The sequence below is a fragment of the Calypte anna genome, chromosome 4A (genome assembly GCF_003957555.1).
Source record: "Calypte anna isolate BGI_N300 chromosome 4A, bCalAnn1_v1.p, whole genome shotgun sequence".
Classification (NCBI taxonomy): domain Eukaryota; kingdom Metazoa; phylum Chordata; class Aves; order Apodiformes; family Trochilidae; genus Calypte; species Calypte anna.
In genome coordinates, this window is record NC_044248.1 from 35,895,248 (window position 1) to 35,910,968 (window position 15,721).

Here is a 15,721-nt window from a genome sequence, read left to right on the forward strand (position 1 = left end):
AAGCATTCATGTTTATAGTGATGCCCAGGAGGAAGGAGAAAAAAAAAACTTGAAATATGAATTAAATAAGGAATAAGTTAGTTTCATAAAGGGCAAAGGGAAGACACACCAGCAAAAATGGTGGCCATAGCTGCAATGAGATGCTACAGTCAAACTCAAGCCAAATTTTTAGTAGGCTTTTTGATATTTTATGGAGAGTGACTTCTCATGCCTGAAAACTGAAGGGGATAGGCCATGAAACGTTTTCAATCACTAATGGTCAGCTGGCATAGGGACCTGGCAGAAAGGAGGCAAGAAGTGGCCTAGCAGGTGGTTGTTGAGGTAAGGAGAGGCCAAACGGAGCCTTGAGTTGTGCTGCCCAAGGAAAAGGCAGAGGCTGTGAGGACACTCAGAAAGAGAGGTGACATGGTAGAAGCAATGTGGTAGGAAAATTATATCTCCAACAGTTTATTGAGGGGTTGTTTGAAGAAGATTGCATTTGTCAGATTGCAATTTGTCTGAAAAGCAAGTCTGAAAATTTGTCTGAAGAGCAAGTGTAGCTTCCAGAATTGTTTGGTATGGAAAAAAAGGAGGCTTAGGGAAGATCTCATCACTCTCTACAGCTGTCTGAAGGGAGGGTGAAGCAAGGCAGGGCTCAGTCTCTTCTCCCTAGTACATGATAGGATAAGAGAAAATTACCTCAATTTGCACCAGGGGAGGTTTAGACTTTATATTAGTAGAAAGTTCTTAATGGAAATGGTTATCAAACACTGTAACAAGCTGCCTGGGGTTTAATCACCATGCCTGCAGGTGTTTAAAATACATATATATGTGGTGCTTAGGGACATGCTAGAGTCAGATTGGTGGTTGGTCTGGATAATCCTAAAGGTCTTTTCCAACAAGGACTGTTCTGTGATTCTGTAAACAAGTGGTCACATTTTCAGCATAGTTGTCTGTCCCCAACCAAAGTCCCCCAAAACAAGGCTATTGGTTTAGTTTATCTAAATAGGCTTTTTCATTTGGAAAGATAAGACTTTGCACTTTCCTGAAGGCACATTTGATAGCCAATGTTGTGGCTCAACCCCCTCAGTAGTCACTCTCCTGCTATGTCCACTGTGTGAAAAATCCAGATGATCCTGCCTGAAATGGCTGAATCTCCTTTTTAGAAACATGTAGTCAGTTCCCTGTATCCCCAGGAGATACATGCTAAAAGACTGGTCTGCTTTCATATTGGTCATCTGCTTTTTCTCTAGGCCAAAATACAGATTTCCTTTTGTGTTTCAAAACACAGATGTGGAACTTGAGCAGAATCAGTGTCTCAGGAATTTATCTGCTCCTCGAAGTCCTAATCTACAGGAGATAGTAAAAATCTTTTTGAAGCTAAATTTATTTTCTCTTTCAATATATCTTTGCATTCATTTCTTGCTAGAACTCATGACCATTGACAAATGCCACATTGTGCTTGATGTTTTACAGCCATGATCAGACAATATTTTTTGCTCAAAAGGCCTTTTTATCTTGGTTTCATGACAATACATAGAGGGAAATAAAGCATAGATAAAGGATGTGAAAAGGGGTACTGAGACTGAAACAGGTGAAGCATTCTCAGTAACTGATAATCACAGATCACTGCTTGCCTAGGTACCAAGTGCCCTGTGAAATGAGAGTTTAGCATCCCTGTAGGTTTTTTAGTTAACTTAGAATATGGAGTGGATTGCTTCTCTTCAGATTTCACCATCATCTTCTCTGGTATTTGCAGCCAAAGTTCACAGCTGTTCAACCTGCTGCTAGCACAGCAAGATGCTGCTTTGGTTGCTGCAATTTCAAGCTTCTCTGAAAGAAACTGATCTGGTTTTCTGTGCAATTAAAAGATTACTGAATATCATTTTGATCATAAACATCTGTGTCAAGGTAAATGGAACCTGATGCATTCTTTTGCATACCAGACACAAACACATTCAGTATCTTCTTCCTTTCAATGCCATCAGGCACAGTGCTGTTCTGGGTAGGAGCAGCAGAAGATAACTGCTATTGCTGCTAATCAGAGCCCTCTCACAGGTGAGAGTTTATATGTTTTGGCTAAAATCTATGTTAAGCTTTTTTATATAAACTGCTTATAAAAGGCTAATGCGTTTTTGATGTTTTAATTAATTGTTATTAATTATTTATTGCCAATGTCTAACCAAGGAGTAAATTGTTAGTAGTTGTGGTACATCAGGGGGGCCTGCATCCTGATAACCATGTTACTATGTGCTTAAGAAACTCCTTCTAAATATTAAACTCTTTCAGAATTACTTGAAATGGCCATAAGTTGGAATTGTAAGGAATTTCCTCTTTCTCTTCATGAGCCAAATAAAACAGTATTTTGTGACTAATTTGAATGCTCTGCTGAAGGAAGGCATTCCCCATCACCATCAAGCTTGTGTTTCAGTTTGAAGTGTCTGATGACATACTTTAAAGCTGAACATTCCGCTTCCTAAATTAACTTTAATGATCTTCACTTAAAATCAGTATGCTGAGCAACTAAAAGAAATGGCAAGTATAATATTCCCATTTACTGATTTTAGTCACTACTACTTTTTTTTTTTGAAAATAATACAGCACTCACTCTGTGGGAGTCATGTGTGCAGTGAGGTACTAACAGTATCAATGAGAAAAGGAGACCTTGACTCTTTATTAAGCCATCCCAGTGTGAGAACAGCATTTCCAGTATATTTAACATTTTCCACAACACAGTTATAATGCTCCCATCCAGCACCTTCTCAGCTCAATGTTATAAATTTGCAGCTTTCACACATCTAGTGGCATCTAAAACCATCCTCACCTCCTGTCCTGGTTTGGACCAGGAGAGAGCTAATTTTCTGTCTTGCAATTTTGCTTTCAGCTAAGTCTCTCATAAGCAACTGTACTTGCTGAAATTAACAGCAAGTTTCTCTGTCAGTGTCTGCTTCTAGGACCAATAATGCTTGATGTTTATAGTTACAGCTAGAGAATGGTCTGCAGAGCCAAGGCCACTGCTCAGTTCTGAGGAACATTTTCTGCTCCAGAAATAGAAAGCGAGTAAAGGGGTCACACCTGCAACCCTCCTTTAGGGAGGAGCAGAAAAAAAAAGGCCAGAATTGACCAGAGTATTCCATCCCATACACATCATGCTCAGTATAAATTTGAGGGATCAGGAGGATCAAGCCCCTTTGCCCTTTGTCTTCACCCTTCACCTTTGCCTTCACCCTTCACTCTTCCTTTCAGCCTTTCTTCACCTGTCCCTGTTTGCTTCAGCATCCTGGGAGGATTCCATCCGTTTGTCTGCCTGTGGTCCCTTATCCATGCCAGCCTGAGACCCTGTGTTCCTGCCTCCAGCTCCCGACTGCTGATGACTCCAGGAATCCAGCCTGGACTTTCCCAGGGCTGCCCTGCAGCCTCAGTGGCGACACGAGCATTACTGTGGGGGAGGGGGCAGGATTGTGGTATCATTTTTCTTGGGTATATTTAGTATTTTTCCCTTTTTTATCCTTACTGTTCCATTAAAGCTGTTTAGTTTAGTTTCCAACCCATAAGTCTCTCTCCCTTCTTCTCTCTCCTTTATTTATCAGGGAGGGGTATAAATAGAGAGCATCTGTCATTCAGTTAATTGCTGGCCCAGTGTAAAACTGTGACACCTGCTTTTCACTTCAGTGATCTCCATTTGACTTTAGGATCTTTCTTGGTGATCTTTCAAGGTCCCTTCCAGCCCCTAACTTTCTGTGATTCTGTGGTTCTGTGATTCTACCTCACGAAATTAAATGAGTAATGGAAACAACAGTAACACAAGCTCGCCATTGCAATTTATTTTAGATAGTAATAAGTTTATGAATATTCATACCCATGTCTACAATACTCCTTCATCCAATCTTGTTTGAATAAACACATTTTCATTTTTAATGGCTTTTCATTTTATGAAGGGTAAGATTTTAATAATCCCTTGGAAACCTACTACTAACACCGAACAGCTTGCGCTTCTGAGGCTCATCCTGTTGCTCCTATTTGAGTAAAAAGATGGTTCATTCCTCTTTTACCAACACGAAGTTTACCATATAAAATGGGGGAAAAAACCATCAAAATATAACCTGGTCCTGTTAGGGGTCCCTACTCACCTCTCAGCCTCTCTCAGTTTGCCCTAAGAAGGAGATCCAGTTCTCAGGCGTGGGCAACCATGATGCAAAGCCCTTCTGCTCCTGCTCTATGCAACAGTGAGCCAGAATACTGGGGCACACTAAAGGGATCATACACAGATCCTGTGTATTAACCACATTTCTCACATGCCTGCCATTGGGGGTGATTTATCATGATGCACCTTCAGTTTCCATATTCTTTTATATACCCTACAATGCCTACCTGGTGGCTGTAGGAAGGCTGTAGCTTGCTTCTTTAGATACGCATATTTTATTGCCCAGCAACAGCTACCATCCCAAAGTGCAGCCCTCTTTTCTGCCCCACAAATTTCTCAGTTAGGACTGATTGAAACTCAGCAAACGTAGCTGGCAGCAGCAAAGCAGCAGTGAAATGGAACATGGAGAAATTGAAATGGGGCCCATAAGGAAAATTTTATTATTGCAGAGGGTGAGCATAGCTCCCACACAATTGTACAAAACTATCTTATGCCCTGACTTTCCACGTGACAGTAAAATGCACTGCTCAGTTCAGGCAGCTTGAAAAGCAACAAATAAGGCGTTGTATTTGATTTTACTGTACTTGGTAAATTTGCCAAGCCTCCATTTCCCAGCAGACCACACAACCCATTGTATAGAACCATAGGACTTCCCAGGAAGTGGAGCACAGCCTTCCCTGCTCTGCTCCATTTTCTTTGGCTTTTCACCGGCAATATGTCATTGCCAGTGAGTCCTTTTCCAAGAACATAATTCACTGAAACTCCCCCTTCAATAGTTGGAAAGCCCCTTGGTTAATGGCTCTGGTTACTGGCAGGGCTTGTGCTGGACTGCAGCACACACTGATGGTTTTTCCCTGATACCTCTAGTCTGCTACTCAGTACACACTCTGCTGCACTGTTACCAGCTCATTACATCCATACTGGAGAGTGGATTGCCTGGATTCTCCATCACTACACTCTAAATCCATGAGTAAAAAAAAGAACATGCCTTATATGCAAAACCAGTAACTTACTTCAATTCTTAGTCATTAAATAACTATTTTTAGTCCAGTTGCAATGATACATAATTGAAATGAAATACAGTGAAAAATAACATAGATAGAAACTTCTAGAGCCTGCCCCTTTCTTGGTATTGTGCTCACCCTTGCACTATCCCTCTGGGTGTGAAGGTTGATGGGTTCAGGCCATCAGGGAATTACAGCACAGTCAGCATCTCCTCTCTGAGAGTAGTGGGATGTTGATTCTTCTTGTTCAATCCAGGATCTGTGGTTGGGGGAATTTTTAGGTTTAGTAACAGCACCTACACTCTGCTCTCTCTTCCTTGGTCTATGACACCATGTTACAGCCATGTTTTTGTGTTTAACATACATTCTGTATTAGTTCTTTTTCTCTTCCCTTACTAGAACTTCCCTTACTGAAACTAGAACTGGTTTTACCCAGATGTCAAGGTTGTGTTCCTTTGGTAACCAATAGGTCCATAGCTGTGGGTCTGCACACAATCCTGTGCTTTGAAGCTCCCGCTCTGATTGGAACAAAGCTTCAAGGAAGCCAAAACAAGTTCAGAAATTCCAGGCATGCTTTTTGGTACAACTGGAGATGAGAAGCATCTAGCTCACCTCCCTTCCTCTGAATACAAAAAAAATGGCTAGATGAGCTAGAAATAATCAGTCCCCAGAGGGCTCAGAGCTGGCCCCAGCAGAAAGCCATATGCATGCAGTAGGATCAGCTACAGAAAGTAATTCTGCAGGTATTGAAAGAGCAGGACAAGATTTCTCTTTCTATTAAAATTAGACCAGAAGAACCTAAGACCAGGTGGAACAGTTACATGGCCTTTCTCACCATTGATTCACTGCAATATAATGGGTCCTGTGTAGCAGAATGTGTGGAGGAAGGGCCTGAACATGCTTACACAGCCCCATGTTTGAGGCACTCAGGTGCTAATTACGAGGTGGGAGGTGTGAGCTTGTGTTAGGCCCACCTGTGTTAAGCCCTATTAGGGTTTGTCTCAGCTGCACATGAGCAGGATTGGGGGGCCAGTAAAAGGGGAGCTTCCTAACACATGCTTGGTTCATTCTTGAGCAGCCCAAGAAGGAGGTCAGCTGAGTCTGGAGCAGAAACACTGAATGAGGCTAAGCCAACTCTGAAGGCAGCAAAATTGGAGCCCTGACTGTGCACCTTGGTGAGAACACCTCTTTGACTTCAAAGTGCTGTACCCCAAGAAAGGTTCACCCATATGCAGTCTTGCCCTTGGGTCATAGCAACTCCATGGTAAGCTCCAAACTTGAGTTGGTTGGAAAGCAGCAAGTTGGCAAGGGACCTGGGGGGTATTGGTTGGCAGTCAATTAAATGTGCACAGGTGCAAGAAGGCCAGTGGCATTCTGGCTTGTGTTAGGAACTCAGTGGCCAGCAGGAATAGGGAGGTGATCATCCCATCCCTCTTACTCAGCTCTGGTGAGGCTGCATCTTGAGTGCTGTGTTCAGTTCTGGGCATCTTGTTATAAGAGGGATACAGAAGAGCTGGAGAGTGTCCAGAAAAGGGTAACAAAGTTCCTTACGGGTCTGGAGCACAAGTCCTGTGAGGAGCCGCTGAAGGAGCTGAGGGTGTTCAGTCTGGAGAAGAGGAGGTGAGAGGAGACCTTAGAGCTCTCTTCAGCCACCTCAAGGAAGGTTGGAGCGAGGAGAGAAACAGCCTCTGATCCTTAAGAAACTGTGAAAGGACCAGAGGAAATGGATGTAAACTGTGCCAGGGGAGGTTTAAATTGGATATTAGGAAACATTTTTTCTCTGAAGGGGTTGTCAGACATTGGGATAGTCTGCCCAGGGCAGTGGTGGAGTCACCATCCCTGGAGGTATTTAAGCAGTGTGTGGACCTGGTCCTTAGGGACATGATTTAGTGATGAACTTAGTGTTGGTCAAAGGTTGGACTGGATGATCCTGAAGGTCTCTTCCTTCCAAACCAAAGATATTCTGTGATTCTGTATGAATTCCTGGTCACCCTCCTCTCAGGACAAGAGCAGCTTGTTAAATTAGTGGCTGCTGTGTTGCTTCTAGGTCTCTGAAAGATCCTGGTGCTTGTGGCCGGCAATGAAATCCCAGGGGTTTTCATTAGAGATGTTTCCTCTTCCTTCTAGAAAGGGAAATGGTGGATTAAGCTGTGGTTTTGAAAGAAAGGTCAGGCCTTGCTCACTCTTAATTCTTCTGTCAATCAATTTAAAAACGGGTTCCTGTTGTGCACTCCAAGAGCCTGGGTTCCCAAAGCCCCTTTGCTGCTTCTGTACCAAGTTTGAACCATGCAGGATTTTCTGTTCTTGGTAAAACATCTTTTTCTGTTTTTTCTCACTGTCTGAATACTATGTACAGGGCTTGTGCAAATCTCAGTCCCTTCCTGGCAAGGTTCAGGGAGGCTACCTGATCTTTTCATCAGCATAGAAGGTCACTCTAGAAGATAGATCAGTCCTGTATTGCTGTACCTCCTGTAGCAATGCTGTGCTCAGGTGTCACACTGTGGTCTAACAACCCCCAGTTGCTGAAAGAGCTGGTAACAGGTCCTACCTTTCAGCTATACGTGATAGAACACAACTGGTTCAATACCTCTCTGGTCTAGATCTGTAGCAGAGCTGACAGAAGAGAGGAAAAGGTTTTCACAGGAAGCTTTGAAATTTAAAATGCTTAGCTTACAAAGTGGAGAATTTTTACATTTGTTTTGTGAGGGATTTTTATTTTGAAGGCTTTTTCTCAGTTATTCAATTTGCTTCTCTTTTTATTTCCCTTTTAATTCCTCACCATTGGTGACTGGCATGGTGATGAAAAACAATCTTTATTCATTTGGGGATTTTATAAGAACAGAAAAACCCCAAACATCTTTATGAAATTAAACTTTATCAATGTTTCTATTTTTTTAAAAGAAATAAACCTCTTCTGCACATTTACTGGTGTGTGTCTGAAGATTCAATCTGAAATATAAAAAAACACCAAAGAAGCCAGAATAAGAAATAAGAAATCACGATTAAGCACGTTGCAAATTCTTTTCTAGCCCTTCCATTTGAAGTAAATTTCCGGTGGCCATTACTGCTTGCTGTCATCTCCTTTGATCCTCTCTTAACCCCCAATGTTTCTCTTATTGATAGAGGTAAGAGAGACCTTTCAAATCTGAGTACTCATGTGGCATTTACTGTGTTACAGCTACTACACATGAGCATACATACTTATATTTAGATTTATTACTCATTCCCAAAACTCATTATTTTCTAAATTAGGCTCCTGCAGGCTTCAGTCCAACTCTGAACTCCCAGCTGCAGGAGCCATTGCATGAGTTGCATAGCACATCAGTCAGTCCTAAGCTTTTTGGCTCTAAGGGAAAAATTAGTCACTGCAACAAACTTACAATTGTACATACTGCAGATTACACACAGAGGTTTCCATTGCCCTCCTTTTGTTTTTCTCCTGGGGCATGTCGAGACTGATAAATAATTTTCTAGAAATAGAATTAATTGCGTGGGCCAGAGAAAACTCCCTCAAATCTTTTTCCATAGAAGAGAGAGCTTCTATGTAAACAGCAGAGGGCTCACTCCTAGAGCTCGGAACAACATCCTTCTGTTGCAAGGTCAGAGGACTTTGAGAAGACTTCAGCACAGATAAGCTCCATGTATTATCAAAGTTTCCAAGAAAAAAGAGCATGGCCAAGTCTAGTAGAAATCCATACAGCAGCAGAATGAGTCTAAGTCTGGTTGGAAAGGATACTTTTAGAAGGATCATGTCAAAGACTACAGTGAAGAGTAAATTTCATCTGGTTTGGAATATCTTTTCTGACAAATGGATGTTTTTAGGCTTCCACACACCATTTTCTGACTGGAAAATTTGAACACTATCTCACCAGATACATCTGGAGGTAATTTGCCCTACTTTCAAATCTCAAGGAACATAGATTCCTAAGTATTTTTTTAAGTAGAAGAAAAGGGAGAAAAACATGGTAAAGCAAATTCTATAAAATAAACTGAACAGGTTAAATAAAAATCAGCAATGTAAATTGGCTCCAGCCAGTCATAGTAAATCAGATAAACTCTTGTATAGGCATTCATCATCAGCTCTTCTACCAAGCCAATTCATTTAGCAACCTGCTTACAGATCTGGCTAGAGAAAAATCCCTCTGCCACAGGATTGCTCAGCTCTAGAAAGAGCTACTTTTGCAGGTCCCCTCACAATGTGCAGCTCACTGGTTCAGTTATGGGACTCAGCTTACCCCTGACTCACATCTGAAATCAAAAGACAACCACAACCTGAGTCAATACACTTGAAGCCACAGAGATGCCAGATGAGAAAACAGCAGACAAACCAAATTTCTTCCCCTACTAAACTAGAAAATCACTATCAAACCAAAGCTCACCACAAAAACTGGAGACTGACACATTTGTTCCTCTGCAATTCAGACACCCACCCTCTGAACACTGGCAAGCTCTAGTCATGCAGCCAACCAAACCTGAACAAAACCTGAGCAGCAAAATTTAGGAGTCAGAATTACTGGTAAACTTAGATTTAAATTTATCTATACTGAAATGTCTACAGCTCTATCATCACCTTCCCCTTCAGGTTTCTATCCCACTAAGCCTTTCCAAATGCCCCAGACAGAGTTTGGCACCAGGCCATAGCCTGCTCAGTGGAAGAACTTCATAGCTACCTGCATTCTACCAGTTGCAACACTGGGGCTTCAGAGTTGGAAAATGGAAACAGCAATTCTGTGTATAGAATGATGAGAATAAGTTCAGCTCATAGGGGCTTCTGATGAGCAAAAATGCAGGGAAAAAACAAGTGATGGGAAGGACTCCTGTGATTTTAGTAGATCACATGCAGACTTTTTACAGTGAATTTTAATTGTTTCCATTAAGATTTGTTCTTTGCATATCTTGTACAATGTTCCCTTTGCTGAAAAAAAAGCAAATGGCTTCTCACTATCCCTTATAGTAGCTGGGACTCGTACTCCAGACTGAGCTGCTCAGGGAAGGGGGAAGAAATCTATTTACCATGAAATATATAGTTAAAAGAAAAGTGTTGTGTGGTTGTAGCAAGCCAAGTCTGTATATTTGCCATGGAAACAGCAGTTATAAGAAACTGTGATAGGATGAATATCAACTATCACTTCAGTCTGATATTTCCAGCATGCAGACGTAGCCAACTGTAGGCTGCTCCTTGTGCAGCTTGATAGACTTTGCTGGTTTTATTATTTTGGTAATTATGGATCATTTACTGGCTGCTGCTTTTGGAATGTCCCAGGCAAGCTTGAAATTGAAGTATCTCCAAGCCCTAAGAAAGCTCAATCAAAGCTGCAAATCAAAATTTTAGCACTGGTTTCCCTTTTCCAGAACGTGCACTACTTTTGTAGTTGTCATCTCTGTTCTTTGCCTCTTCTCAGTTTCCTTTCCATACGATGCTCTTCTCTCTGCAGTCATCTCTCTCTCTCACTTCATTATTCCTTTCTTCTTGCTACCAAAGCTGTAGTGGAAGCATCCTTATCTCCCTTCTCCTCCCTACTGATATGAACAAGAGCCCAATCAAACCAAGGAACCATCTTTTGCCAAAGGAGACACAGACACTGAACACAGTTTGTTAGCACTAGATTTGCAAAACAGAGATGACACACTCTGGAGGAATTAGTGGCACTTGACAACCTGCCCATAAAGAAAAGGAATGCCAAGGGGTATGACTGCTTCCAGTGTTCAGGTAAAAACTGCTTTTCCAATCACTTGCAGCACTGCTGTTCAGGAGAGTTGATCACTGCTTCTGGAGCCAACTTCAGCTGAGAGAAAGCAGCCCAGCACAGGGATGAATGTGCTCTACCAACAGAAAAAAAAAATGTTACTGCTCTGGTCTTTTGCCACAGCCCTAACTTCCTTCTAGTTTCCACAGAATATTGATGACTGATGTACTAGAGAATGAGCTAGCACGGGAGCTTTTCAGTGCTTATCTCCACCAGCACCAGTTTTTTTTTTCCCAGGGTGTTGCTAACGAAGCTTTGCCAGTAGCAGATATGTGTGGGAATTTCACACCATCAGACAGATGAAAAGTGTATCCAGGAAGTTTCTGTTCTTTGGAAATTATTACTTTGTCCCCAGCTTACCACAATCTCCTGAAGGTAAAGCCTTGACTCCTGGGACTAGCCAAGCTTTTTTTTTTTTTTTTTTTTTTTTTTTTTTCCATGTTGTATTTAAAGGATGTATAAGTAACTGCTGCTTTCCTATGTTTTTTGGTGATTTCTTGACATTTGGGAATGGCTTGGTCTCCAGAATAATGTGAGTGTTCCCTAAGCTAACCCGTCTCTTAGCACAATTACCTAGAGGCTTCTAAAAGAGGTTACAATGCTCACCAAAATCAGTGTCTCCATCACACCTAGGAAGGAAGTGGAAGGGAAGGAAATGGCCCAGGTCAGAGCTCTGCACTAGTTATTTCTTTTGTTCTAGGAAAATATTTTTGTGTGTTTGCATATCAAAATCATTGCTAGAAAAGAAACACAGGAACATCTTGCAGGTTTGGGTTTTTTTTTTCCCCACTTTTAAGCCATTTCCCACTTACCCAATGTCCACTTTGCCCTAAGGACAAACTAAAGTTAGAGCAAAGTAGAGAGAAATTTCTTTCATCCATTGCCACTGTTCCCATATAAAAGATGTTTTCAATACATTAATGTCTCTGAAGGCTAAAAACATGCCCAAAGCCAAAGGAAAAAAAATACTGGAATACACTTAAAATCACATCTATTACATGATACTTCAGCAAAGGTGTATTTTGTTTGCTGAGTTTGATCAAGAGTGATTCTGATGATGGATGTGACTCTACTTATCTGGACCCAGATTGCAGCTGAGTCCTCAAAGCCACTAAGAATTCATGCTGTAATCATGCAGATTTTACATACTGACCTCTGCTGCTATGTCCTTTCTACACAAAGTAATGATTTTTCCTTACTGTTCTAAACAAAATAAGATTCAAAGGAATTATTGTTTGAGAGGGACACAGTGGTCTTTTAAGCAGTTGAAACAAATCTGAAGAAATCTTATTGATTTACTGAGTCTTATTTTACACCTAAAATTAGAACTTCCTGGACTGACTTCTATGGAGAAATATTCTTGTCTGAGAATACAATGGTTTTAACCAGTAAAATGGAGCCACTTGAGCATGATGGCATCTCTTCTGTTGTGTGCTGTCAATTCTTGCTGAGCAGCCATATATATTGAATACGAGCTGTTAACATAAAAAATAAATATGTGAGTTCAGAATTGCTCAGAAACCTTCAATATCCTCTTGAAGCTTACATTATGACAAGGCCAAGAGACTTCATCATCTGATATAGAGGGGTATTAGAGCTCTTCATATAACTTGATGAGAATTTCCTGCATCATTGCAGAAGGACTAGAGAAGTGATTTCTTTTTCCTGATCCTGATGTGCCTGTTTTCATGTCTTTAATGCTGCCCTATCCTGTTGGTATATGAAAGAAGAAAGCCAAGTGGTTTTTTCACTAGATCAGCTCAGCCAGTTCCAAATGCACTGCAAGCAGTGTGAATAATTAAGTCAAATACAAATGTGTTTTATCTGGGGCAAGCAAAACCCAAAGTTGTCCAGCAGTAGGCACACCAGTGGAACAAAGTGCTATTTGACTACAGCTTTCTACCATGTAAACTTTCATTTTTTACCACATCACAGCAGACATACAGTCCATGTTCTGAGCAGTGTTTTACAGCTGTTGTTGTAGCTGCCAGCGCAAGTAGAGAAGATTGTGCAGAAGAAGGCTGTCCAGTCTCCGGCCCAAATACTTCTAGGGTGCCTAACCCCTATGGATTTGGACTACTCTGGCTAAAACTGAGGACAACTTTACTACTGGCAAACCCAAGAGGTGAGGATCATGGAAAGCTGTGAGTCAGACCATGGCTCTGTAGCAGAGGTGAGTTTATAGAAGTTAAGTGATCTGCAGAATGAACAGTATCTCTGCCAAAGTGGCTGTGCAGTCTGATCTCTGCAGAGGAGAGCGAACTTGATGCTCCCTTTACAGTGCTTGGGGAGAGCCAAAGGTCCCTGAAGATGGTTCAAGTTACTCAATGAGATAAGCAGGGATTTGTCTGAAGTCACACAGTGCTGGGTGTGTGCCATGAGCAGATGCTAAATATGGAAGTGTTTCTAAGATCTCAGCTTTTGATCAGCTTCCTCAGGCTTCAGTGAAGTGTGTGCCTTATCTGGAGAGCCACAGCTACAACCCTGATAATAAACTCTGTTTTTCTTCCACAGTACCAAACAAGGACAATTCTTTAGTGAGTAGAAGGGTACTGCTGTTTTATGTAACATAGCCAGGTGATTTAAACACCTCCTAAGTGCAAGTGCATCTTGAGGCTCTATTTCCACCTCCCAGGAAATGGCTTCTTTTAGCAGCCTGTCTCATCTGACATGAGACTCTCCATCTCTCCAGATCAATGTGTCAATGTATATGAAAGTTAAGATGCACTGGATGAAAGAATATGTGAACAATTGCAAGGATAAGTATAGACTTTGGGATGGGCACTAAATATAGATGGGGAACTTGAGATCCAACTTCTGCTTCATGGTCAACTTTTAAATTTTACAATAAAAGTGCATGAAACCAGCCCATCATGCAGGAATTTCAGTAGCACCAATACAAAACTAATACAAAAACTGTGGCATCCATGGATTTATGCATAAAGGTGTAAGCACCATGTTGTATGGGAGTTTTCAGGATAATTTTGAACATATTTCTACCAGCAAATGCATGCAAGTGCTTTTCTTTTCCTAGGCTCAATTCCAAGATGATTAGAGAAGCTTGGTGTCCTCAGCTTGGAGAAGAGGAGAATGGGGGGTGACCTTATCAATGTTTATAAATATGTAAAGGGTGAGTGCCAGGAGGATGGAGTCAAGCTTTCTCTGGGGTGACTAATAATAAGACAAGGGGCAATGGTTATAAACTGGAGCACAGGCAGTTCTGTATAAACATTAAGAAGAATTTTTCCACTGTGAGGGTGACAGAGCCCTGGCACAGGCAGCCCAGGGAGGTTGTGGAGTCTCCTTTCCTGGAGACATTCAAATCCCACCTGGAGACATTCCTGTGTGACCTCCTGTAGGTGACCCTGCTCTGGCAGGGGGGATTGGACTCCATGATCTTTTGAGGTCCCTTCCAACCCCTCACTTTCTGTGTTTCTATTATTCTATGATTCAATTTGCACTGAGACAAGGAGGCACTTGGATGTGAACAAATGCTGAAACATGATCTATAACTTGGGATTCAGATCCACCATTCAGCAATCTGAGAATGGATATCACAAGTTTCTTACAGACCTGAGATGGTTTTGCTAAATGAAACCAACTTCAAACAATTTTATCTTTTAATAATCAGTCCAGACGTGTACTAATTAAATCCTATTGACAAATTCTCATTTTGAAGTACTGAGACAGGGAAATAAACACTGTTGTAATGAAATCTACCAACCATCAAAAGCCAGCCTCTTCTACACTGCTGTTCTATGCACTAGTGGAAAGGTGCAGTTGCTTCCCTGACTTTAGAGGCAGAATTAACACTTGCAGTGGAGTCACTTGAAGAAGAATACAAGCTCTGTAATTAGGCACACTGACTGTATAAATAAACACAATATGAAGCTGTTGTGATTTTTCTTTTGTAAAGCATTTGCTTTTAATTTGCAAATGCCATCAATACTAATTTACACCTCATTTTGCCTTGGGGTTTCTAAAAATATGGGAAAACAAATCTAAATTAAGATAATCATATGAATTCAAAAACTCAAATACAGAGCTCACAAAAGAAGCACTCACATAAAAAACTTTATGTTAGCCTTCAAATGTGACTGTCATCAGACTGGCCCCCGCCCCTTATTCAGAGGATGTTTACAGATTTGCATTTTGAATAAGAAAAAGAAGGGAAATAAACTCTCCAAAAGGGACTACAACTGGGCTTTTTTTTTCCCCAGCATGTTATATCACATATTCCCACCTGTTTTACTTGCACAGTAAAATCCTACACTTAACTGAGACAATAAAACAGAAAGATAAAATCATAAGACATTGAAACCCCAAGCATTTAGCACACCTAAAAAACCAGGCTATTACCTGGAAACTGAAAACAAGGCACTGTTGTCCAAAGTTTTCAAAACAGCAGCAGCCATCACAGGGACTTAATTCACTGCAATAAGAGCTTGTGTATTATCCTCCCTGGGGGCTTACTTGGTTGGTTGGGGTTTTTTTTTGTTGTTGTTTGTTTTTGAAAGTATCATCTGAAAAGAACTGAAGGTCATTTACCAGTTTTTCTATGATGTCTTCATCATCTGACTTCCATGGAATGGGGATTTTGCCTCTGGTTTTGAGAAAAGGTGATCCTCAAATGATATGAAGCATGCCCAGGAGATGCTGTTCTGTTCCCAGGTTGCTTTCACAGATAGTCCTTAGTGTAGCACTTGTGTCAGTGGCTGGGGAGTTTTTGAACAGCTTGACAATACCCTTTCAGATCTTTTTGGTTCCTGACAGGTCTATTCTGTTACTACTTTGTCCCTGTTTTAAATTTCTTGTTACATTTCTCTTTGTAATTTCTCAGCAATTAT